This window comes from Cydia splendana, chromosome Z (assembly GCF_910591565.1).
Source record: "Cydia splendana chromosome Z, ilCydSple1.2, whole genome shotgun sequence".
In the NCBI taxonomy this organism is placed as follows: domain Eukaryota; kingdom Metazoa; phylum Arthropoda; class Insecta; order Lepidoptera; family Tortricidae; genus Cydia; species Cydia splendana.
This window is the reverse complement of record NC_085987.1, coordinates 16,870,788-16,897,792: the sequence shown is the minus strand read 5'-3', so window position 1 is coordinate 16,897,792 and position 27,005 is coordinate 16,870,788. Positions and strand designations below refer to the sequence as shown.

Below are 27,005 nucleotides of genomic sequence, written 5' to 3'. Positions count from 1 at the left end.
TTCTGACAAAACTATATACCAAACTTGTGCATAACTTGACTTGGGAATTTTGAGTTTGAGCGAGTTGTCTAATATAGGGTATATTTCGGCGGGCAAAAAATTTATAAATAATAAATGCAAGTAGAAAAAATTGAGAACCCTTTGACAAATATTTCCGGGTTTGAGTTATAACACATGAAGCATAGATTATGTCTATTGAGATTTAAACTAAAAAGGCCTAAATACACAAAAGTTTTAGCGGTGGGCAAAGTAATCCGTTAATTTGGCATCCATACCAACATTGCCCACCACCAAAAACGGATTAGGGTTGTCACTTTCATCTAATTTACCCAACTTCGCAAGTAAAAGAAGGTTATGTTTGTACACTAAAATAAGTTTAAAAAAATATAATGGCACAAAGAGTCGGTACACGGTTTCTTCGTGAACAAATTTACGTGTAATTTAATGCAATTATTAAACATTTATTGAACAAATTATGGTTACAAAGTGAGGTCTAAATCGAAAACGTCATATACCGGCCCCTTAAGCGTGAAGAGGTAACAGACAGACACACTTTCGCCTTCATAATATTAGTATGGATAGTATGGATTTGTTTTTTTTTAATGGTGAAGCCATGGCGAACTATTAATGTTATTGCAAAATTTAGAGACTTAGACAAGGGTACGTTGATCGTAAAGACGCTGACCACAGGGGATAGGTTCTTAACTGGCGACTACGTACGGGAAATAGAGCCTTGGAAATACCTCCTACAAGCTGTACTGACGATCTGCTCAGGATCGCAAAATAAAAGAAAGACAGGAATTGAACGAGAATTCTTGTGATAGGTCTTTGAAGCTGTAGAGAACACCAAGCTAATATGATGAAATAGCGCAACCAAAGGAGTAAAAGTATTGTTTTTCACCTGAACGATACGAAACCAATGATCTGGCCGACTAGCCGACTAGTCGGCCGACTAATCGGCCATTCGAGCGCCGACTAGTCGGCTAGTCGGCCAAATCAATAGTCGGCACATCACTACTTTTTAGCATTTTCAGCTCTTCTAGCTCAATAACCTCTTATTCGAGCCAGCTCAAAATTTAATGACTAAAATATAATGCCCTCAACTATACGTTCACCCAATTTCATTTAAATTAGAACCTTTTTACTTAAGTTATTGAGTATCAAACTATCCTCTGATAGTTCAGCTTAAAAACATCGAAATGCCGGGACGTGCCCCTAGCCAGCCGTGTGTTCAAAGTCGAATGTAAGAACTTCACTTCGCTTCGCTCGCTCGTTCGATTAATAGCATTACTATTTAACTTCGGATTACATCAAGATTTTATTAGCACTTGATTTTTAGAAGCCGGCAAACCTATTATTACTTTACGATAATACAACTAATAGTCGTAATCAGAGGTCAGAGACATGGTGGACATGGTGGTGTCGGGCAACTGCGTGACCTTGGCGAATTACCACGACCAGCGGATCGGAAGTTGTTTGTGCTCAGTACGTCTTTATGTACATACATACACTCGCCATTAGGTACTAAGTACTAACAACAGCAGAGGAGAAGGCTATCGGGAAGACTTGGAGCGAACTCAAGCACGAAGCTCAAGACCGATCCAGATGGCGGCGCACTGTGGACGCCCTTTGCCCCACCTAGGGGACATAGGACAATAAGTCAAAGACTAACAACAGCAACGCTTTTAAATCATAACTGACTATAGGTAGACCTTATCGTATGCTGCCTGCAATACGGCCACATCTCGAAATGTATGATTATTGGAGATTAAATATTAATTAAAAATAATATTATGTTAAGTTTCCTTTAAAAACGTTGGTGCCCAAGTGGCAAAAGTCATTTTCATACGCTCTTATATTGTAAATTTCATCGAAATCGCTAGTGCCCCGTTAGAAAAATTACCAAAAAAAATTAGCAAATATGTAGCTGGAAAAATATGATAGATTATTTGCCGCTATTGTATATTAATGTGAATCGGGACATCTGGTTGCTTTCATTAGCCAACTTAGCTCTTAAGCTAGCATCGTACAATATGTTTGTTATTATATCGCTTATATTGTCATGCTTGTGACACAGATATAGGATGATAAAAATATTAGGCACGGGCGATAGTACGGAATGTGTTGTTGTGTGCAGTATTTAATAGGAGACAATATGTGGTGTAGTTGCTGATAAGATACTGCCACTAATACGTACATACTAACCCACACATAAACACCTACCTATACTCGTACTTAAAAATGTAAGTACTCAATAAAACGATGCTATGTATTCTCATGATATCAATTAAAATGCAAGTAGTTTTATAAATATAGTATAGCAATCAGCGAACTTATAATGCAGGATACGACGCTCTGCTCCACACGAACATTGTTATATATAAAATCAATGCCAAACAAACACGATCACTAACTGACCTTCTCATCTTACAGTCATGTAATCAGGTACAATACCTAATAGATACTTTAGTAAAACATCATTGTTTTAACACGTGGGCAACGTTGAAAATTCGTATATTTAATGAGCCACTTAAGAGTTGACGCAGTGAATGTATAATAGGTTTATTAACAGTTTTTGAGGTACAATTTATATGGGTATGATATGTATTTTAGTAATGTTGGCAGTTTCAGAACTGTATGTCGAGCGTTTTTATAATTTTAACTTAAATGTTTCGTGCTATAATTTTATACGACTTTCAATGTGCCCTCACACGACAACAAGTTTATACCAGGCTACGAATATTATCTTATAATGAAGCCCAGTTCTCGTGCGACATTTGTAAGTACGCATTGTCAGAAAGAGTTAAGAAAAGTAATTATAAAAGAAAATGTTACATATCTACTACAGTTTCTGAGAATATAGGAACTTTCAGTATGACCTATGTAAGTACAGTCAACGGTAAAAATATGGGTGTACAAATCATCTCAAAAATATGTCCCATAACTCTTATGTCAGTGAATTAACAACTATGGGACATATTTTTGAGTAAGTTGTCTACATCCATATTTTTACCGTTGACTGTACAAGTATTTTAAGCTGTCAGAATGTATTTTCATGCAACGTCCAAATACACAATAAAAATGCGAATCAGTGCTATTAATACTGTGAATTTTTAATCGACTTTAAAACCCTAAGCGCCACTTGCACCATCCCATTAACCCGGGGTTAACAGGTTAAACCTGTAGTTACCACAGTTACCAGTACAGTTTGACATTGGGTTAACGGTCTAACGGGTTAACCCTGGGTTAGTGGGATGGTGCAAGTGGCGCTAAGAGGAGGAAGTTCCAACCAAATTAAATGCATTGAAAAGCAAGGCGGACTCATAAACTTGTATAAAGAGCGGTAGCCGTGTTTACATGGAAAAGCGGCCCTTTCACCAAATGTTTACTGTAATTTTTTTAATAAGAGCCCTTATGACAAGTATTATTTTCTGTAAGTTTCAGCTTCCTATCTTTGTTATTTTTAGAGATATGATTTTTTTAAATTTTTCATAAAAATGCTTTTTTTTTCACATTGGCTAATGCAATTTACGCAAACATTTGGTACAATATTCTATATATAGAGACTTACAAATACTATAAATAATATTTAATATTACCAACAAAATTCTTGGATAAATGTAGGAAACAAAACTTCAATTTTTTTTCTTGCTTTCTAGAAGGGCGACACCAACAGTTCTTTGTTAGGTAATTAATTACTTATATAAAGGCCTGTAACATATATTTTTTTCAAAATAATTCAGTTGGTACATCATACTAGAAAATGTAAAAATAAAGGATACGGTATCACCCGCAAACGAATTACGCGATGAGACCCGTTTGATTCGGTCAAATTGTGTTTTTTGAAAAACTAATTATAGCCAGCCTTTTATGAATGTAGTATGATACCTTAGGGCAGCGGTCGGCAACCTGCGGCCCGCGGGCCGCATGCGGTTCGCGAAACTGTCACTTGCGGCCCGAGAGGCGCCTTGGCTATTTTGTATGTAATAGTGACAAACGACAATGTCTCATAAAGTCATAAATATTAACAAAGTACGGCCCGGGTCACCTCCGTTAACTACTATTGGCCCTTGGCTGCTAAAAGGTTGCCGACCGCTGCCTTAGCCCCTTACTGCATATAATAAAAAATATTTGTTGAAATTTGAACTTTAATAGCTGTCAATAGAGTTAAATATCATATCCGCCATATATGGCTTTGTATGCGGTAAGGGGTTAGGGTATGGTGCTTTACGCACACTAGCGTCCCTTCCCCTCCCCCTGACGCAACCTCCCCTTTTTGCATGAAATATGCCCCGGTTCACAGTTTTTTAAATTTTTTGAGGATAGTATACATTTTAGGAAAAAAGTGTCAATAATAAATTCTTAATAAAAAAGGTCATATTAATTTTTTTTATATGATGCACCATATTCATGTATTAGCTTGTTCAAATTCGAAATAACATAGTTTTTACTCAGGGTTCGAAACTCATTTATTATACACGTTGTAACATGAGGAAACCGAGTAATATTAACAGCGTATTCCTGATCATATTTAGAGACAAAAATGTCCTATAAACTTTATTGAAATTCGCCTAGTTTCAGAGTTAATACCAATTAAAAAAAAAAAACGAGTTTTTATTGTTACATAGTGCAAAATGCTTTTTTGATGGCGATGTTGCTATTATGGGACGTAGTCTAAATATCCTTATTGATAGATGTCAAAAAGTGACAAGTAACACTTTGCAAAAACTAAGTTTTACGAATAAAAAAGTATCCAATCCATTTTAAGTGTCAAGTTTACCAATAACATTTACTTTTTATATACAAATACATTCAAAAAATAAAAAGAAAAAACAAAAAAAAAAATTTTTTTTGCGAAATTGACCTAAAGTCATATTACATTTTTTCCTTCTTTTGACTTCAAGTATACATTTTAGGAAAAAAGTGTCAATGAAAGAAATAATCCTTATTAAATTCTTAATAAAAAAAGGTTATATTCATTTTTTTATACAAGGTGTTCACGAGGAATGCGAAAGATTTGAACCACGCATTTCTGAGGCCAAAAGAAGGAAAAATGTAATATGAGTTTAGGTCAATTTCGCCAATAATTTTTTTTTTCCACTATTTGAATGTATTTGTACATAAAAAGTATATTTTATTGGTAAAATTGTCACTTAAAATGGATTTTCACTTTTTTTTCGTAAAATATAGTTTTTACAAAGTGTTACTTGTCACTTTTTGACATCTATCAATAAGGATATTTAGACTACGTCCCATAGTAGCAACATCGCCATCAAAAAGGCGTTTTGCACTATTTAACAATAAAAACTTGTTTTTTTTAAGTGAAAACATCTTTAGCGGCGCTGAGCACTTTTTGAGGTGAGGAAAAAATGATAAACTCGGGACAGCGTAACGCGTAACGCGAAGGCGTCTCTCCTCTCTTTCTACCGCACGGCGAACATGTATGCCTGAGCCGGCTTTTTCATGTAGGCGGCGCAGGGCGCTTGCGTGACTTATGTCATGTGTGACGGACAATGTTATTCACCAAAGAACTTTAGTCATAACGTATCATAATCAGGTAAATTATTTAAAACTGGACTTTTATATTAAGCAATAAAGCTCAATGTTCTAATCTTTTACGGGCTGAAATACGAGGATCTCACAGTTACATTCTAACTTTATATCACTCCAATATAATTCAATAAAGTCTCATCTTGATGAAATCGCTAATAAAAGTGAACTCTAGTACTGGTGAATAAAACTCAAAATATCATGACCAAATATATTTAGATGCGAGGTCTGCAAGGTAACTTTACAATTTCTATTCGAATTTTAAACAATTAACGCTACAAATTTAAGTTCACTGGCCAGCAATTTCGGAACTAAAGTTTTTCAATAGAAAGGAGGATGGGTCAATTATACATAGTGCTACAAACATTTTGGACTAGTTATTGAGTTTTCACTTCTGTCGGCACTCCCGGAGTGCAACCCGTTGTTTTTTTTTTTAATTGGTATTAACTCTGAAACTAGGCGAATTTCAAAAAAGTTTATAGGACATTTTTATCTCTAAATATGATCAGGAATACGCTGTTAATATTACTCGGTTTCCTCATGTTACAACGTGTATAAATAAATGAGTTTCGAACCCTGAGTAAAAACTATGTTATTTCGAATTTGAACAAGCTAATACATGAATATGGTGCATCATATAAAAAAATAATATGACCTTTTTTATTAAGAATTTATTAAGGGTTATTTCTTTCATTGGCACTTTTTTCCTAAAATGTATACTATCCTCAAAAAATTTAAAAAACTGTGAACCGGGACATATTTCATGCAAAAATGGGGGTTGCGTCAGGGGGAGGGGAATGGACGCTAGTGTGCGTAAAGCACCATACCCTAAGGTATCATACTACATTCATAAAAATCTGGCTATAATTTGTTTGTCTTCCCCATACATTAGAACACAATTTAACCGAATCACGTTAATGACATTAATTATTCTCTATTTTAGTACTTCACTTCCCTGAAAAAATACTGTATGTGCTTAAAAACATTTCCGAGTCAAGATTCTATTCGAGCTAAATATTGAGTAAGTGCCGTTTGATAAAATTGAGTATTTACACCCCTACTAAATGGATGCTGAATAGATGCAATTAGACCTATAGGCCAATAAATTTGATTTTTTCGACGTATTAATTCCCAGCAAGCTGGAAATCATTTTAATACCTTCATTTGGTCCTAAATGCATGTACTTCATCCTAGTTTGCGCAATCCCAGGTATCCTAAAATGTATATAGCTATTAGCTAATGTAGTACTTATGGTTTCCAAAGTTTAGTTTAAATACGGCATTTTGACTGATTCTTATAAAAATCAGGTTGTAGAACAGTAAAAAAGAAAATAGGGTTCTAATTTGTTCGATGAAATAAAAAAACACTTTGAAACTCTGGAGGCGAGTTTCAAGGACTTTTCTTATTATTTTTCTTTTTCTATTATGAAAACACAATTAATAAAAGAAAATAATAACAAGTGATGTTTTGTAGCTTCTTCCATATACCCAAGTAACTTATTTTAACCGTGGTTGCGAAATACAAGTTGGGGGATATTTTATCACAGACGAAAGTAGGAATTTATATAAGTTCGCATGTTTAAAAAATTGTGGATCAGTGATTTAAGGTAGGTATCAATCTTAGAAATAAATAATATTTTGATGTTAATTTGAATTATAATTTCCGATTCCGGCGTTTAATAGCGCTAAAATATTGCTTATTTATGTAATGTACTTTAATTGCTTTTTTAATAATAGTTAGCTGTTTTACAAGGGGGCCAAGTTGATGTCTAAATTCCAAAATTGAACCACGAGCGTAGCGAGAGAAAAATTTAAACTTGAGCGTTGCGAGTGTTTCAAGCCACGAGGGTTAAAGAAATTTTGCAACCGAGTGAAACAAAAAATTTCACCACACCAACTCCAGGAAAATACTAACTGTAAAATATCAAACAAAATCGAAGCAAATAAATTAAAATTAATGTAATTTAATATTTATCATTCAAAATCATCATTTAAAAGTCAATTCTACCAGTCAACATAAGGAAACCACTCAACATTTGCATTTGATTACTTTGCATTGGATAAAATGCAACTTTATTATTTTATGAGTTTTTGAACAATCAAGGGAGCCTTTACCAGTTGGTGTGGTTTTTATTAATGTATACCTATCACGTATGTTTTTCGGTTGATTTGATAACATACCTAATAATATCACGGTGTCAGTAAGCTGTTCTGGCGTCATTGTCTTAGGTAGGTATATTATGTGGAACTTTGCAAAACCAGCAAACTTAAATTATAAATATTTTTGCAATAGGGGGTATTACTGCAATGTTCTGTATTGCCAGAGTGCAGCACTAGCTCCTCTAGTAAACCATAGAGTAACTTATACATACTGTGCCTTAAACTGTTTTTAGGGTTCCGTAACCAAATGACAAAAAACGCAACCCTTATGGATTCGTCATGTCCGTCTGTCTGTCCGTCCGTATGTCACGGCCACTTTTTTCCGAAACTATAAGAACTATACTGTTGAAACTTGGTAAGTAGAAGTATTCTGTGAACCGCATTAAAATTTTCACACAAAAATAGAAAAGAAAAACAATCAATTTGGGGATTCGCCATACTTAAAACTGAAACTCGATTTTTTTTAATCATCAATACCATACGTGTCGGGTATGATAGGTCTTATAAAATGATATTGAGGTTTCTACCTATAATATATTTTTTTTCTAAACTGAATAGTTTGCGCGAGAGACACTTCCAAAGTGGTAAAATGTGTGTGTGTGCCCCCCCCCCCCCCCCCTGTAACTTCTAAAATAAGAGAATGATAAAACTAAAAAAAATATATGATGTACATTACCATGCAAACTTCCACCGAAAATTGGTTTGAACGAGATCTAGTCAGAAGTTTTTTTTTAATACGTCATAAATCGTAAAACGCAATTTTATTATGTTACTTGCTGCTACGGAACCCTTCATGGGCGAGTCCGACTCGCACTTGGCCGCTTTTTTTGACAAGTTTTCACAGACAATACAATATGATATTGATGCATCAAGGCGGTATGTTAAGGCTGTGCATCGCAAAATAACAGGATCTTAGAAAGGTGGCAGTGGCTAGCCCCGGAAATAAACAGATGTGATTTTCGGATATATGTTTTTTGACTATATGATAAGAGATTTCATGCTAGTCGAAACACGAATGCTTAAAATTTTCTCGATAGAAAATAAATCCAAAGTTACCTCTTCATTTTCCTTAAGTATAGTTGAATCATCGAGAGCGTGGAATTGCATATGTAGTAGTATTGTTTGTTTACAGGCATTCTATATTTGAATTTACTATTTTCTTGTACTATCAGCATACAACCACTACAAATGCAATTCCATCTTCTCGATAATTCAACTATACCTCAGTGCAACTAGAAAACACATCCATATCCAGCATAATCCACTTTAAAGTAAAGGTTTTCATCTCGTCTTAACTGTCATAGCAAAGAATATTTACTTATTATCATTATACCGACGGATTTATCATCGTTTTTGATTTTATGAATTCAACTGAAAACGCCCATTTTACGCAATTCGGCTTCTCATTCTGTCATGCGTCAAAGTCATAAGTGCATCCTTTATGCCAGTAATGTTAGATGGCCGTCGGGCCTCAGAGGTAAGACCTATGTCAAATCGCGCAGCGCTCCGGATTACGTAAAATTTACATATCCAATCAGGGACAGGAACCGGTTACCTTAATCGGGGTTTTTCATAGGGTTATTTTAGAGGTGTTTATAAAAACCCCTACCATAACGGTAACCGCTTAATAAGGTAACACTTTGATTCGGTAACCGTATCAGATCGAGTTAACCTCTGTTACCGGTAACCGAAATAAAAACCCAGTCTATTCAGTTACCTCATTATGAGGTTTTTGACCAGTTCAAACGATTGTAATCTTTACGCACACTCCAACTTATTATTGAATAACCGAGGTTGGCATGGGCGGTCTATGAAGCCTCCAGCACAAACAAGTTTTTTTGCCTTTCCTTTGTTTATCTTTATACCTACCTGTGTGGTGTGTTCTTATTATAAATATTATTATATTATAACTAAAATAATTAAAATAAATAAATTAAATAAGTTTAATAAATTAAATAAATTAAACAAATATAACAAATTAAACTAATTAAATAAATTAAATTAATTAATTAAATTAAATAAATTCAAAAAATAATAATAAATTTAATAAATTAAATAAATTAAATAAATAAATTAAATTAAATAAATTTAATAAATAAAGTCAATAAAATCAACAAAATATAAATAAAGTAAATAAAATAAACAATTTTTTTAGTATTTTTTTTAGTTCTGACGGCACATCACTAAAACTACTTTAATGTAGCAAACCAGTAAGCAACCGATAATAAAGGTTACCATAACTGAATGAAAACCTGTTAAAAACCCTTAACAAAAACCCTATCGCGATGGGGTTTTGAGATTAACTCGGTTAAAGGTTAGGGTTACCGTTTCAATAAGGTTACCATTACAATCAGGTAACAGTATGATAGGGTTACCGAATGATAAGGTAACCGAATCGATCGGGTTACCGAATTGATAGGATTAAGCGTAAAGAGGGGTTTTCCGGTCCTTGTATCCAATAAACGATGAGTCGTAGCTCCATTGAGTAGTAACGGAATCGGAGGTCTACTACAGGTGGTGATATCTTTACAGGCCTATACGTTACGCATGTGTGCGTGTTTGCTTAGCTAAGTCAAAATATATACTCTTTGATCAATTACAACGGGTTAGGAAATTTCGACAGTTGTTGTAATGTATTGGTGGCTGTGTGATATTAGGCATCAGTGAAAATTGCGTCGCCTATGAGTGACCGATCTTCGGTTCTAACCTGAACCATCCTCAACTTTTTGTATTTTTTTTTCGAAAATATCTATAAAAATATTATTTTCGCTTATCTTATTGTAATATAAAAATAAATCGTAAAATAAAATAATTAAAATTTTAAAATAAATCTTTCTGTTTCATACGCATATAAATTAAAATTATTGAAATATGTGTATTAATAAAATAATTACTTATGTTATTTTAATATTACGGAAAGTTTTATTCGTAAGTATTTATTCATACCTATTTGTTGTATCTTCTAGGACTCTAGGTCACATTACAATTATTTAAGTACCACTAAAAAAAGATCCCTACTTACAAAACTCACACGGTTCGGGGTTCGAACCCGCGACCTTAGGTTTGAAAGCCGCACGCCAGTACAATTTCACATACCTAATTTATAATTTATAATGAATAATGACAGGATACTGTGGAAAAAGTGAAATATGTAATACACTGTACTCTGTTACTATCATTATACAGTTTGTTTTAGCTTGACTAGGAGGAATGAGAAAAACGTGCCGAGCGAGAGGCTTAAATCTATCTGTCCCTTTCTTAAAGTTGCCAATTAAAGAAATGATGATTGGTTTATGACATTTGTTTTGATATTCATTGTTTCAACATAATTTGTCGGTATTTTTGGCATACATTTAATTACTTTGAAATATGTATGGACGAAGTAAGAACGGCTGTGAGAAGTATGAAAAATGGGAAATCTGTAGGACCAGATGATATACCAGGAGAGGTATGGAAGTTACTGCGTGAGGATGGATGTAAGTGGCTGACTTTGTTCTTCAATAAGTTGTTGCATGAAGAAACCATTCCCGACGAATGGTGCGACAGTTTGCTGGTGCCCATTTTTAAAAACAAAGGGGATATACAGGAATGCAACAACTATAGAGGAATAAAACTCATGTCACATAGCATGAAAGTATGGGAAAAAGTGATAGAGAGACGCCTGAGAGATGAGAGTGATATAACACAAAACCAGTTCGAGTTTATGCCGGGGAGAGGTACAACAGACGCCATTTTTGCACTTCGCCATCTGTGCGAAAAATACAGACATGCCAAAAAGAACCTGCATATGGTGTTTGTTGACCTCGAAAAAGCATACGACCGAGTACCCCGAGAGGTTTTGTGGTGGGCTCTGAAAGAGAAATGCGTACCTGGGAAGTATGTAGAGCTAATCCGGTCAATGTACAACCGATGTTGTACACGCGTCCGGTCAGCTGCTGGCACCACCGACAAGTTCAGTGTCACGGTAGGCTTGCACCAGGGATCGGCTTTAAGCCCTTACCTCTTCCTGCTTGTTATGGACGCTCTGTCGTCGGACATACAGGAGGAGGCACCCTGGTGTATGCTGTTTGCCGATGACATTGTGCTTGTTGGTGAAAACGAACTCGAGGTGCAGAGCAGACTTGAGAAATGGCGGCAAAAATTGGAGAATGTTGGCCTGAAGATCAGCAGATCTAAAACAGAACACATGTTCTGCGATTTTGGCGGTCTCTCCAGTTTTGCTGCCATAGAACTCGACGGCGTTACATTGCCGGTCTGCTCCGACTTTAAGTACCTCGGTTCGCTCGTACAGTGCGATGGCGATATTGACCGTGACGTGAAAAACCGGATTAGCACAGGATGGATGAAATGGCGACAGGTCACGGGAACCATTTGCGACGCCCGAATGCCTCTTCGGTTGAAGGGTAAAATTTATAAATCAGTCATAAGACCTGTCGTCATGTATGGATCAGAGTGTTGGGCCCTAAAGGTGACGGATGAAAAGAGATTGCATGTAGCGGAGATGCGAATGTTAAGATGGATGTGTGGCGTGACGAGAATGGATAGGATAAGGAATGAGTATATAAGAGGAAGCCTGAAAGTTGCACCCATAACAGAAAAAGTAAGGGCAAATCGCCTAGCGTGGTACGGGCATGTGATGCGGAGGGATGAAAGTCATGTGACGAGAAAGGTATTACGAATGAATGTGGAGGGAAGTACGAGGAAAGGAAAACCGAGGAAAAGGTGGATGGACTGTGTGAGAGATGATATGAAACGAACGCAAGTGAATGATGAAATGACGGGCGACAGAGAGGTGTGGAAGAGAAAGACATGCTGCGCCGACCCCAAGTGAATGGGACAAGGGCAAGAGAATGATGATGACATTTAATTACTTTGACAAATTTTGCTTTTTAGTATGTTGCGATGACTCAAAACGTGTCGCCTGGGTTACCAGCGATTTTTCTAATAAAACTTTATTGAGTCGAAAGAAATGGTTGTCTACTATACTGGGTGGAAAAAAATAATAGGCTCTGGAGGGAAAGTGCCTTAAAACCTTAAGTTGGCTCATTTTACTTAAATTAAACATTCTTTTATTTTTTTTTAAGAAACATCTATAGTTGGTCAAGCAGATCTTGTCAGTAGAAAAAGGCGGCAAAGGATGATGTTTCGCTCCCATACAAGTTTGGCCCAACACTCGTTAAACATGCGAGGTATATTATCAGGCTCTAAACATGAAATGGAAGTCCCGACAGTAATTAGAAATTCACAGACACTTCACAGAACATTATAAAAGCGGGATTTCTCTACGATTTTGAGGTTAGAAATTCTGCCGTAATGGGTATCAATAAGGTATCATCGTACGGATATGTTAAATATTATTATGCCTTATTACAGGGAAATAAGGTGCCGTAAATAGTGTAAACATATCCATGATATTAGGCATTTAAAGGCTGTCAAGGAACAAAAATCGAATGAGTTGATATAAGGTTAATAGATTTTTTTAAATACCTATGATAATACATACATTCAATACGCGTTCCATAAATTAATAAGCCATAACATGCGAACCGGAATAGAGTATAACAGTTAGAGCTATTTTATAGTAAAAATTGTTATAGCATCAAATGTAAAACCAATCACTTAAGTAATAGTTATTTGTTTTACAAGGCGGCAAAGTTGTTGTTTAACCGCTCGTGCTAATATTGATACCCGAGCAAACGAAAGATCCCAAAGTTGAACCACGAGCGTAGCGAGTGGTTCGAAAATGGAATCTTGAGCGTTGCGAGGGTTTCAAAGCACGAGGGTTAAACAAAATTTGCCTCCGAGTGAAACACATCATTTTTCACCACACCAACCCGAAGCAAATATTTAATGTAAAATATCAAACAAAATCAAACCAAATAAATCCAAATAAATGTTTTTAAATATTTATCATCCAAAATCATCATTTAAAAGTCAATTCTACCAGCAAACATAAGAAAACAACTCAAAATTTGCATTTGATTACTTTGCCTCACATGTGAATAAAATGCAACTTTGCTATCAGTTTTTGAAGTGCAAAGTAAGCCTTTCCGAGCTGGTGTGGTGAAAACATATTTACTTCAGTTCCAGAGAGAGAAGGGAATATACCTAGTAACCATCACAGGATTGTTATAATAAATTTAATAACTTTTTCAAAAAATAAAGTTTGTTTATGTTTGACTAAAAGGCAGTTAATAATAAACTTAAATTATTTCAAATAAATTAGGACTCTTAAGTTGTAGGTTTTTATCATATACGCAATTTATAAATAATAATATATTTTTGGAACGTTAACGTGTAAAGATGTTGTGAACTCGACTGTTAACTCACCATCGTTAAGAAAAATTAACAATTGAGTCTGTTAAAATGAATCCGCTATTTTTGACGGGGTGCAATACCCCAGTGGAGTGAGTCAACGACCGGCCTAGTGGAGTACGCTCGCCCCCGCTCGGAATCGGAACGACTTTGGAACCCTAGTGGTTCAACGACCCTTTGTCGACCCCTCGGTGCAGCCCCTGGCTAAATTGTAAACGCACCAACTAGTCAATCGAAATTTAGTAATTCACTTGGAAATTAAAATCTCTGTCACATATGGACTTGAACTCCATAAGCCAGTACCTAACACTGTATATACAATCAGCATCAAATAGATAGTGACGGCTAAAGTGGAATAAATAAAACGGTACTCATCCTTATTTCTATGGTAACAAAGGCGTGTAAGATATACTTGGCCCTTTGGTCGTCATTATCTTATTATCTGTTTAATGCTGAATGTACGTATAATCGTATACCTAGTCTATTCCATGTAAAAAAATATATGAAGAACAAAAAAAATATGTATGAGCCGATTTTATAGCACTACAAAATGATGAATCAGATATTTTTGCACCCATCTTATCTTATTGCCGGTGACTGTTCCTGAGTACAGTCAGCAACAGAAGTTGCTAAGCGAGCGAGGTATTCAAAATTATATTGACACGCTTTTATTCTCTTAAGAATAAAGATAATTTTGAACACCTCGCCCGCTTAGCAAGTTCTGCTGCTGACTGTATGTACCTCACCTCACTGGCCGAATGACCGACTCAAGTGTTTTTTATTGTTTACATTCTTTATGTCTATGGGGCATTGGGTATTAACAGAATTACTGCTGCTAAATAAATAAGTCAGTATATTAAAAGTATTGATAAAATGTTTAGGAAATAAAAAAATAACTATATTCAAACATTTACATAAAAACTTCTTATAAAGCTGAGAATCGAGCCGGGTCAAATGTGAAGCGGAAATAATTTTTTGCGGAAATTGAGACGCTAGACTGTAAGCAACAGATGAATGTTAATTTAGCTAGGAGAAATTGGCAAAAATGTAACCCTTATAGTTTCGATTTGCCCGCCGTCTGTCCGTCCGTTCCGTCCGCCTATCCGTATGTCACATCAACATCACAGGCATTTTACTCGAAAACTAGATTAGCTATAATTTTGGAACATAATAGTTGTATTTAGTGAGCCGATTAGTTTAAAAGTTAAATTTAAAAATATATATAGGGTGGCATTCCACACATGTAATAAAAAGTGGAAAAAGAAATCATTGAAAAGCAACGCGAACGGGTGGCATATCATTCGATAGGTCTTTAAATAGGTACAACTTTCTGTTTCACTAAATAAGTTTTTTGAAAAAAACCATAAATAGTTTCATAATTACTTTCCATGAAAATTGTTTTGAACATGATCGGATTAATTGGTTTTCATAAAATAAAGCGAAAGTACGCCCTTTTGCTTGCAAGGTTTCTTCATATCGTATAAAGGTACGGAACCCTCCATTATGCGGGGCCCGATACGCTCTAGGCCGGTTTATTGGACTCTATTGGTAATTTATTTTTATGTTACTTGAAGAGGTTTTCTACAAGTATATTATGAAACTCGATAATATAATATTTTATATTTTTATTAACTTGCCTCTATAAATGAAATAGGAAGGTAGCTGTGATTTGGCATTTTTATTTAATACTTCCTACGACTTTATTGTAATATTAAATACGAAAATAAAATACATCAGACACAAATAAACGCATGATCAGCCGCTGCTAAGTTACTTACTCGCTGCTTCAAATTTTCATTATGACAAAGAAACTATACGCGTCTCTATCTTACAGTTCTTATCGCCGATTAGTCAACAGACCATTCGTGAACCTTAGTGCATCAAGATACGGTATACAAATGGTCAGCAAAGTGCCGCTGTAAGTACATACAACGTTTTCCAATTTTCCAAAAGTTCATTCTCTCAACGCTCGCTTTCTGTTTAAGCCGAGTAGAGAGAGAAAGCTATGGTGTTGCAACGGCACCGCCACGGATGCAAAGGTTTCGTGACGGCAGGTCGTGTTGCTTGCATAATAGGCCGCCTTCGCCACGACAACACCAGATTAACGATCAATACAAAAGATCACATCAATGTAGCTTCGTTGACATGAAACTGTTTTTAACGATTTATGGATTTGTGAACGAGAAATACAGGGGGGCCAAATAAGAGGTATACACTTTATTTTTGAAATGTTATTGTATAAAACATAAAAAATATTAAGTATTCCTTGTTAAATATAATATGTAGGGTCAGCAATTACACATGGAAAATAATGTCAGACAAATGTCCACCTCTAGCAGCATGGCAGATGCGAACCCTTTTCATCGCGTTTTTCATCACTTTTTCACACATTTCTGGCGTCATCTCAGCGACAGTGTTTCGAATATTTTGTTTTAATTGCTGAAGGTTCGTTGGCCTATTAGCATAGACACGTCCCTTTAGATAGCCCCACAGAAAAAAGTCAGGAGCTGTTAAATCAGGCGATCTTGGGGGCCAGTCAATGTCACCGTTTCACGAAATTAATCGACCGGGAAACGTTATTTTTAATGTTTCTATTGTAACTCGTGCCGTGTGACACGTTGTTCCGTCGTAAAACGCTCCATAATAAATTTGCCGTATCTACATAAACTAATTTTCATGCAATAACTGTCATATTTACCGCCAAAATAAAATGGCGGCAAAAAAGTTGTATACCTCTAAGTTGGCCACCCTGTATATAGTATTGGGTAAAACAGTCCAAATTGAAAGAAATTCAGCAAAATATACATGATACCTATAAATAAAAAACCGGGCAAGTGCGAGTCGGACTCGCGCACGAAGGGTTCCGTACCACAATGCAAAAAAAAAAAACGAAAAAAAAAAAACAAAAAAAAAAAACGGTCACCCATCCAAGTACTGACCACTCCCGACGTTGCTTAACTTTGGTCAAAAATCACGTTTGTTGTATGGGAGCCCCATTTAAATCTTTATTTTATTCTGTTTTTAGTATTTGTTGTTATAGCGGCAACAGAAATACATCATCTGTGAAAATTTCAACTGTCTAGCTATCACGGTTCGTGAGATACAGCCTGGTGACAGACGGACGGACGGACGGACGGACGGACGGACAGCGAAGTCTTAGTAATAGGGTCCCGTTTTACCCTTTGGGTACGGAACCCTAAAAAAAGAATCCTTTGTAAGTTCTTGTTGAAAGTTTTTGAAGAGAGACTCAAAATAATCTAAAAAATCAAGCAATTTTAGCAAGTTACGGTCAAAATATTTTTAAATACACATTTTTATTGTATACGTATTATGCATGAGACTGTACTTTAGCTCCTTTGCATGTCTATTTTTTTGCAACGACGGCATCTTCAAAAAGTGATGTAATATTCTGAGGCATCTTAAGATAGGACTGTAGTCTATCAAATTAAATTTAAAAAAATGTCTTTGACTCAGAATAAAAAAATGAGTCGAGTCTAATAGCACGCGGCAATCTTAAAATACAGCACCTAGTCGCAGCCGAGCGGGTGTCGATGTAAAGTGTGCCAGCGAAGAGAAGAAGGAGTCCAAGTGTACGCTCGTTTACGCAACTCGCGCAACTAGGCCGACGATATTGTAACACGTCACTATTTGCCTATCTATCGGATAATGCTCACTTTGTCAGTACCTCTGCGGTATGGATCCTATAAAATAATAAAATTGTAAATGCACATTAATAATCTAACCTCGATATTTTACTCTATCGTTAAAAAACAACAATAACATATCATATTAGTCTAGAATTTTTGATGATTGTGCTAAAATAATGCGGTAGCGTAATATTATAGTCAATGTGGTGGAGCCAAGGTTAAAACCGCTATGAAAGAGTGGCCGTTCTTTCCGGAAAGCTATTCTACTAACGAGTAGGAGATACAGTTTATAAGATATACATATTCACAAAATGCTTAAGCGTCAACACTTAAGGAGCCCACTGATTAACAGTCAAGAGAGAGTCAGTTAAGAGAAAAGGGGATGACGGACGACCAACAGATTCTCCATACAAACGTAGTCCCTATTTTCCTCACTGGATATATAGGAATAACATGGAATATATTTCTACAATTAGATGTTTATTAACTATAGCTATGCCCCTCCGTTAGATTTTTTCGATATTTGATTATTATTATAAGAATCTTATTTTTCATGATTCTTTCCACACATTTTTGACCAGCCGTGCGGCCTGTGACCTGTGGTGACGTGACGTCTAAAGCCGCGCGCTTTGTGTATGGGGCATTATTACACGCGGTGTACGCGCCACTTTTATTTTCGCAGTTTGGAAGAGTTTGGGGAACAATACTAGGTTTATTAGAAATATTTGAATCTCACGGGAAGTAGAATCGATTGACATCTTACAAAAAATCATGCAAGTAACTAATTACATTCTAATGAAAAAGACATGTTATTGTTGAAATACAATTGTTACGTATATTTATTTAATTAGAAATCAGGTTCTCGAAAATGACTAACGATTTCGTTGAAATATCGACATCGGGTCATTAGCTAACAAGTTTTTGTGAAAAGTATAATCTATACATCTTATAAAACAAAGACGGCGCCGCGTCTGCCCGACTGTATGTATGTATGTTGTTCGCGATAAACTTAAAGTTTATATAAACTACTGAACGGATTTTCATGTGGTTTTCAGCTATCAATAGAGTGATTCTTGAGGAAGGTTTAGGCATATAATATAATGTGTTAAGGTTTATCCGTGCGAAGCCGAGGCGGTTCGCTAGTATTTGATAAATAGGTAATTAGGTAATATTATTATGTTTTTATCGCCTAGTTACTATATCTTTTTAAAGACCCTTGTGTAGGTACAACTCATTAAAACAATTTGGACGAGCCGAAATTCTATTAATAGGTAGCGTTGTTATTAACAAAGAATATTATTAAAATGATGTCAGCGCATTGATACAGTGACATCGTGAGGAAACCGGACTAATTCCGATAAGGCCTAGTTTCCTCTCTGGGTTGGAAGGTCAGATGTAGGGAATGCTAATCGGTTATAACCGTAACCGAAATATTCGGTTATAACCGAATATTTTGACAAAATTTCATAACCGAATATTGGAAACTCGAATAACCGGTTACGGTTATTTTCGGTTATTTATTTATGACTTGTATGTTTTTATCATGTAATGACTACAAAATCCTGCCTTTTTTGGCTGTGACGCCTGTGACTATAATTTTTGTCATTCGTGGACTTTAATAACTAAAATATACCAAATTTACGACCCTTATTTATTAAATATTTTTATCGAATATTGTATCACGTCCAAGGCCATATTTTACTTTTACTGTATTTGGTGTGTTTTATTAAAAAACGAAGACTTTTACTCACATTCCTTAATACAGTACGTACTAAAGTAAAGATTTTTGTATTTTTTTAATTATTTCATTGTAAATTTAAAATTTTTCGTAGAAAATAACCGTAACCGATTATAACCGATATTCGGTTATTTTTCGGCATAACCGTAACCGAAACCGGTTATGAAGTTTGGCCGGTTATTGCATTCCCTAGTCAGATGGCAGACGCTTTCGTAAAAACTAGTGCCTACGCCAATTCTTGGAATTAGTTGCCAAGCGGACCCCAGGCTCCCACGAGCCGTGGCAAAATGCCGGGACAACGCGAGGAAGATGATGTTTATGATCATTGCAGTGATACTAATTCAATTCATAAAGCTCGTTTTTTGACTGAAATGTAGGTACTGAGGTAGGTAATTAAAAGGCGAATTCCGAAAATAAACACTGATAAAGTTTTCAGTCTGGTTCCGATTTTGGTATTCAGCAGTAGCAGTGAACGAACAGCCAATTGGCAAATGCTTTGATGAAGCTGGGTTTAAAATCAGATGCATCCGTGAGAAAGGATTTCAGCTAGCCTATGATCTTACACTAGACGTCTGGTTTAATGCCATTGCGCGCCTAAAAAGGGGACTCGAGCATTCACAAATTCAATTCGGTAACAGCAATAAATGCTGGCAGAATATTGCCAAACATCCTCATTGCTTTTAAAACAATTTGTTTTGCGAATACAGGTACTCTACTGTGGCCGTATAATAATTTATGAATTCCAATTAGGTAGTTTATTTTTAGTAAATATCAATGATCAAAACTAAAGGGAAGAATAGTTTTATTATGAAAAATTGTAACCGTCTTAAAAGTTACAAGTTAAAAACATGTAAGTCGACTGGAAGTGATGTGTTAGCCATACGACCTCATTACAAATTGACGGCATACATGTAATGGAAGCTGGATGATGGAGCGCGATTGGTTAGTTCAATATGGGTAGAGATCCAGGTGGCGCTGGGCCGGCAGCCGCGGCAGAGCGGCAGGGCCGGGCGCGCGGGCCGCGGCCGCGCCGCCGGTACCGTACCGACGGCGGATCGATACAGATGCGAGCCTGCCCGATGCCCTACACTCTTGTACCCTTGCCAATTTAACATAGACCCCCGCACCGCCTGCACCTCTTTGTGGGTACCGTTGTTCAACGGATCCACGTTCTAATTCTATGGACCTCGATATAATGGGTACACGTCCGATAATACATGTCTGACCCTGATTAAAACATTTTGTATTCAAGATATCAGTGAATTTAATAATGACGGGAAGTCACTAAGAAACATATCAAATTATTTTATAAAAAAATACTAGCGACCCGCCCGGGCTTCGCACGGGTATAGTGTGTAGCTTTCAAATATAGAGCTCGACGGTTAATCCTATTGTCTATTGTTAAGTAAAACCGCTCGTGCCACGTGCCACAACCACCTGCATAAAAAAGATTTGTTAGACCTGTACCCCAAAAACATAAAATGGGGTTGTCCATAAATTACGTCATCGATTTTTGTCGATTTTAGACCCCCCCCCCCCCCCTAAAATCATCCAAAAATCATGCTTCGAATGACCCGGTTTCCTCCTACATCATGCTACCATCATCCGATTTCCAGACCCCCCCCCCCCCCTAATTTGAAATGACGTAATTTATGAATAGCCCCAATTGTTGTAGTAATTCACCGAATTGCATTTCACCTTGAATGAAAAAGATATCACTAGATTTATTTACTTGACGCACTTTTTTGCGTAGCTTTTGACATTAGTATAATTAAATTGTAGTATTACATTTTTTGTGTAGTATTTTACCGTAGACGCATTTCGCCGCGATCTACGTTTGTTTGGGATATCTAATTTGTGTTAGTTTAAGAAGATTATAAGGTTTCTTTTAAGGAGTAATAAAGCAGCTTTGTGTCTTAGATCATTTGTTTTGCTTTCTTTAACGCCAATGATCCGAAATTAAGAATTACACCCAAGTCTACAGAATCATCAATCTACTCAATTTTCATACTGTTGCGTTGAATCACGTCGCCAATACAATACACGATCGAGGTGAAATGCGACTAAAGTGATAAACGATTGAGTCATAACGCGAAAGTTAAATGCACGATCGAGGTAAAATGCGACTAAAACTAATAACAACTAAAATAATAAACGATTGAGTCACAACGCGATATTTAGATGCACGATCGAGGTGAAATGCGACTAAAACTTATAGCCACTAGAAAAAAAAACTATTGAGACACAATGCGAAAATTAAATATGAGATCGAGGTGAATTACTACAACAATTTTATGCTTTTGGGGTACAGGTCTAACAAATCATAAAAAATGCGTACTTCGGTTACTGAGTGCCGGCGAGTCGAACGCTACAGAACCAGTCTAAAAGGTGTCATCGAGATGAGTAACAAAGGCGCGTTATCGGAGAGCGCACCTACACTGGTTTTTTGAGCGTTGGACTAGCCCGCGCTCTGGTGCCAAATAGAATAACTAAGACCCTTTTTTGCAGGTAAGTAGCGCGTGCGGTTTTACTTAACAATAGACAATAGGATTAGCCGTCGAACTCTATTTGAAAGCTACACACTATACATACATTTAAACCTTTCTCATAAATCACTATTTTGATAAATAATGAAAACCGCATGAAAATCTGTTTAGTAGTTTTAATCTTTATCGCGAACATACAAACAAACAGACAGACGCGGCGGGGGACTTTGTTTTGTAGGGTGTAGTGATTTTGATTTGCTCTAGAATTATCGCACTTTCTCGACAACGTTCTCTGGGACGAGAATTACCGAGAAAATTATAAAAAAATTGCAATAAAGAATTTTAATATTAGTTTAGCTTTATTTATATAATTGATAGATATCCGCAATGCATTCAAATGCAACAGAAGACTCTAAAGGCGAAATTCTCTTTACTCTCGGGAAATTTCCGAGAACATTCTCGGGTATGCTTTCGATGAGAACATGCTCCGTTACATTTCCATAGTATTTTGAATATAAGGGGAAATTTTGAAATAACTCAAAAGGTTAACTTTTATAGCTTTTCCAGAAAGGAAAATTATCGTACTTTAAACTACTACAATCAACATCCTTATTTAATCAACTTTTAAAACAGAAACAGAAACTCTGGTGTTCATGTTTTATTACCTGATATTGGTCGGGCAATCACGGACACCCGGACACATAATGGGACACTTAGTATCGTTCGCAATTAACTGTTGGAATGAACTGAAGGTTTAGACCTTATTTTAAAGAAACTCTTCTTGTTTTTACATACCTGAGTATATGTCATGGATTGATGACGTCACGGGTTGGCTCGCTTCTGATTGGTGTTGTCAAAATGGCCGATTGGAGAATTTTGCACTTTAATTGTATTGAAAATATTAATAATATTAATGTTTATACTGAGATTGGCCTTTTTTTAGACTCATATTAACATATATGTTTCTTTGAAACCATTATTTCCATGATTCTATTGTTACTGTCATCAGGCCAATTAGTGTAATTACACCAATATGTATATAAAATAGGGAATGTATATGATGCCACCAGCGGTGTCAGCGCAGTGTAGCAAGTGTGGTCAGTCATATCCACATATGCTGCGTAATTTACCATCATCCAGACCGTTGACTGAAGAATCGTAAACATTATTGCAAAGAAATAAGGTCTACCGATGGGCAGATGAGCGTATTACTGTGTACCTGTGTACAATGTGTACTAGCTTACAGTGTACCTGTATTAAACCTACGCGCTACGCTCTGACGTGTTTCAGTGGGATTTCAAATATATCTGTCGATATATTATCGCTCCGTCTGTGACGGGCTTTACTATGTGTTTGTAGAATACTTCGATTCGTTCAGGTTTCAATGTACGCCCTCGCCATAAATATATTTCAATTTGCTCATTTTGAAAACAATCAACAATTGGGCGTCAGTTTATTATATATTTGTTGTTTTTAGGGCCCTGAGTTTTCATGCTTAGTTAGATTATGTTAGAAGGGTATGTTTGTTACCACCACCCCCAATATGTTTAGTCTACGAGTTCTACGACAATACAGGACTATTACTATACTATTACTATACTATTACTATGAAATACAGGAATATTGTCAAAGTAAATTATGTAGTTCACTTTGACAATATTCCTCTAGCTAGTCTAAATTCTCTTTGCTACTATAAATGTTTATTACTATAAACAGTAGCAGTAGTTGTAGTTGTTACTTCTATGATATAATAAGACACTCTTTTGCTGTCCTCTAGAAATAAGTAGTTACTGTTATTAATGTTATTATTATATTTTGTCTCCCTAATAGTTGTATTGTTTTAAGAGTTACCAAAGACATATGTAGCTTCGTATAAGATGTATAAAGTCTAAGGAAAAAACGTGCCTCGGAAATCAAGAAAAAGTCATTCTCGGATAGATGGCGTACACACCTTTGGCCTATGGTCGGCTAGATGGCGTGACGACACCGTTTCATATTTAACAATTTTAACACATAGATATCAGTGAATGAACATGGGTCAAAATGATATAAAAATAATGAAATCATTTATCCATATATATACATTTTTTTGATAAATTTATACATTTTCATTATGTGTTTTAGTCGTGTGTCGATAGATGGCAGTAAATTTACTGTGACTACAAAATTTAATATGACAGGACCCCTCTATACTATCTATTCTCTTTGGAGTTACCTATGTAATTTTTTTCCCTGTTGAACTGTTCGCTGAGGTTGATATCTTGTTTAACTTATAATTAGTTAGGCATACTATGTATGGCGTCCTTCAACCCAATGCCGCAATAATGCAGCAGTCCTGACTAAGAATAGTATAAAATCAAAATGTAGCAACACAGTAAGCAACAGAACTTGCTAAGCAGGCAAGTTGTTGAAAATGATGTGTTACATTACATACTAAAAATAAAATTGTGTTTATTTCACATTGGACATTGCATTCGCAAAATCTGCTGCTAACTGTACAAAATAAATAGTAATACTATTACATAGGTCATATAAAATATGTATTCGTTAGCATAAAAATATTTTTAACTAATTAGTGAGTTCCAAGAGTGCAGTGTGAGATTGTAAGGGCTTACAATCTCACACTGCACTCTTGGAACTCACTAATGAGTTAAAAATATATTGAGAGTTGGTGTTTACATGTTGATATTCAATAATATAAAATATATATGTTGCTCCAGCAAATATATTTTATTTTTCAATAATGTCTTGTTTTGATATTGAGTATAGGTCTTTTTTCTTTTATTATCTTTATAGCATGGACTTTTTGCTATTATAAATTTAATATCCCACAACTGTTTTCTAAACGTAATAGCTACTCAGCAATATAAGAATAGTTTCTTTGTTATGATCTTTTATGGCTACAGTGTAAAAACAAACTCATTATTTTAGCAAACTGTTATAATTATTCCCTAACACCCTAACAGTATTGATATCAACAGATAATTTTTGAAGTGAAAACTTCTTTAGCGACGCTGTGCACTTTTTGTGATGGGGAAAAAATGTTAAACTCGCGACAGGTAAGATTCGTAAGACGTAAGACGGACACGTGACCTGATCGAAAAACTGTTACAATGTCATTGAGTTTTTCTTTATTGATTTAAATGCCATCTAGTGAGTTTCCCTCTAACTGGTACTAATATTATATTTTCACTTCTGCCGGCATTCGCGGAGTGCAACCTGTTGTTTTTTTAAATTAAAATTGTAAATTTTCTAGTATTTTATTTTGTTTAGCATAAAAACTTTTTAAGAAATGCTAGCGCCACTTGCACCAATCCACTAACCCGGGGTTAACTGGTTAAACTTGGAGTTACCATGGTTACCAGTACAATTTGACACTGGGTTACCGGTTTAACTGCTTAACCCTGGGTTAGTGGGATAGTGCAAGTGGCCCTACAGAATGCAAAACCAGCACTGCTGCTTCCTAAGTTTGGGGAAAGAGTACTACCATAACAAAGAGTTAGCATAATATTATAGTCTCAGCAATCTCAGCATAGTTCTACAATGTAGAATATGGCTTACTGACCAGACCAAACTATATAATATAATCAAAGGTTTTCCCTTTGCAGATATATAAAATCTAAGGCATTAAATTAAATCCTAACTCCTATACCTATCTAGTGTTTACTAATATGCAACAAGACTTATTTGCCAAGAAACTAACCTGCAGTACCAAGGAGAGTTATAAAAAAATCTTACTGATGAAAATATTCAGCATCAAAATATACATACAGAAACAAAATAGGCGCATCTACTACAAGCGTGAGGAATAGCACCATTAAGAAATATAAACCGTAATCACTGCAGAGTAGCGTGCAAGACGGGCATCCATTTGTATTAAAATTCTACTGGCGCATAGGCTTTAGTTGCATGAATAAACAAGGATGGCGCATAATACCTTGCGTAGGTTGTCCTCGACAACAAATAAATAATACGTGGACATGTTTCGACACTTGAGTTGCATCATCTTACCATAAACCTAACACTCGTTTTCTTTAATATCTTAACAATGTATAGTATCAATTTACTTACAGTTTTAATGTGTCCCCCGGATACAGAAGCAGCGATCTACTTTGGCCTCGCCTGTTGGCCTAATTTAAACACATCGCATGTACCATAAATAAGACGTAATAAATCGCAAAACGCAGTCCATGTATCATTTGTGACAAATTCTCAGTCTCATCTACTTTACACCAATTTCGAAGTAAATTACATAATCACTGTTAAGAAATGGTCACTACCGAGATGTAATGAACGACACTATTTAATTTAGATCCATACTGATTTTACAAGTACTCGATCGAGGAGAACAAAAACAGCTGGTATCTCATGTTTTTTCTCTCTACAAGTGCCAGCCACAGCATCGCAATGGTACGACAGACAAATGCATTATTTTTCTACCATTTCGCATTTTCTACTACCAACATAGCAGGTCCAATGATTACTTGTGGCAACATTCACAGTTTGACAAAGGCTTCTTTCTACAGACGACGTTGCAACAAATGTAATGATAATCGCATGTGATTTGCACACTATTTGCAATAATACATTGCAGCATTTGGTCGATCCATAGTATTCCGATTGAATTCGTTGCTCCTAGTTAGCCCATAATAATCTTAAATCGCATGCCATTTATTGCAACGTCTGTAGAAGCCTTTAGTCAAACTGGACGATTTGAAAGCCGTAACAGACTACCGCACTCTAACGTATAGCTGCGTCCTTAACGCACGTACAGCGACCATCTTCACACTATCGATAGTTGCGCCACACGCAAGTCACGCAACCAAGGCAAAGGGGACAGTAAGTATCCTATTTTAAAGGAAAGCCATCACGTATAATCAACATTTCATGAGTGAGAAAGGTGAAGACTACAAATGAAAAAACGTGACCACTTTCGAGCCTCATAGCGGCCGTCAGCGGCCGGATGAATGTACCAAAGGTTAACTGACTGGAAAATACGAAAAGTTGTATTCAGGAGTACCGTGGTGCGATTATATCTTGGAACCAGTTTGAACATACTGTTACAAAAGCAAATATAATTTCTGATATTCTATTAAATTATTTCAAATAT

The 27,005-nt window shown here is 35.9% G+C and overlaps 1 protein-coding gene across 4 annotated transcripts in view; it reads right to left on the bottom strand.

The window, feature by feature from the left end:
• LOC134804699 (E3 ubiquitin-protein ligase TRIP12-like) overlaps positions 1–26,312 on the bottom strand; it is a 101,412-nt gene extending 75,100 nt beyond the window's left edge. For 2 of the 4 annotated variants that reach the window (XM_063777843.1, XM_063777844.1), the window contains exon 1: positions 25,967–26,312. The gene's annotated coding sequence lies outside the window, so the exon portion shown is untranslated. The remainder of the gene's footprint in view (positions 1–25,966) is intronic. The other 2 variants (XM_063777840.1, XM_063777845.1) reach the window with 1 other exon arrangement.
• Positions 26,313–27,005: the final 693 nt, after the last annotated feature.